Below are 1,257 nucleotides of genomic sequence, written 5' to 3'. Positions count from 1 at the left end.
TCAGATCTGATACTATAGAGGACACTTCCTTTTTAAACATGGAGTGCAGAGGTAAATCAGATATTAATGTACGGAAGCTATCCCAGTCAGCCATAGAGTATCGGTATACAGTACGGTGGAGGGGTACGTCTGATGGCTTCTTACATTTTGTTTTTATCTTAACTGATACGACGGAGTGGTCGGAGGATCCTAAAGGAGAATGAACGGTACATGAACATAGCTCAGGGGAAGTTGAAAGAAAAAGGTCTAAGAGGCTTGCATATTGATTGGGTGTATCGAGCACACGGGTGGGTTCGCGAACAATCTGAGTGAGGTCATAAGCAATGGCAAAATCATGACAAAACCTCCCCTCATCATCTGTCTTATTTGAATGGGTCAGCCATTCCACGTTATGGACGTTGAAGTCACCACAGATGTGGATGTTAGCCGAGGGATGTGAAGACAGTATGTGGTCTATTTTCTCAGATATGCTCTTAAAGATAGTAACTCCGCTGTTGTGGGGCCTATAGAGGGCAAATATAAATGCAGTGGTGTTAGCAAGTGCAACCCTGAAGCACATATAGGGTAAATTAGGATCTTCTCTAGAGATATCCCTGCCACATGGGAAGCCATCCTTAATGTAGGCACATATTCCATGCCCATGGCGATCTTGGGAGTCAGATTTAGCTGTTAAATTGGAGTATCCATTAATTATGAACTCATCTAGGGAAGTGGTCGGCCCTATTCCAGTTTCACATAGAAATAATATGTCCGGTTTCGTCTCCTGTAATTGGGTTTCAACCTCTGGAAGGTTGGAACGTAGACCCCTGATATTGGAGAAGGAGACCTGGTAGTAGGGGTCTACGCTGGAAGATGGGGTTCTAGGTTTAATCGAGTTTTTATTCTGGAGATATTTCATGTCGAGGTTTTGGGATTTGTGGAATAGGTCGGCATACTTGGTTAGAGCAGTACAGAGAGGGAAAGTAAGAGAGAAAAAGACAAGGAAAAATTTTTTTTTTATTTGTAGCACACGAAAAGGTAAAGCCGTAACAATTACCCACTAGTATGGCATCGAGAGGCCCCACCAGAGACTACTGCATGGTCCAGATCCACTCACCAAATGGCAATACAGCAGTCCCAGTACTTTGCGCCTGCTGATAGGACAGCCTCCTTAGTGGTTAATCCAAGGTTCGGGTCCCTGACTATCAGGCGGATAACGTCAGCCCAGACAAAACGTTTACCTCCAGCACCCTTACTAATGACATGGCAACAAGGACA

This window comes from Euprymna scolopes, chromosome 10, assembly GCF_053919585.1.
Source record: "Euprymna scolopes isolate OS-2025 chromosome 10, ASM5391958v1, whole genome shotgun sequence".
NCBI lineage: Eukaryota > Metazoa > Mollusca > Cephalopoda > Sepiida > Sepiolidae > Euprymna > Euprymna scolopes.
Note: the sequence above shows the minus strand (reverse complement) of the source record.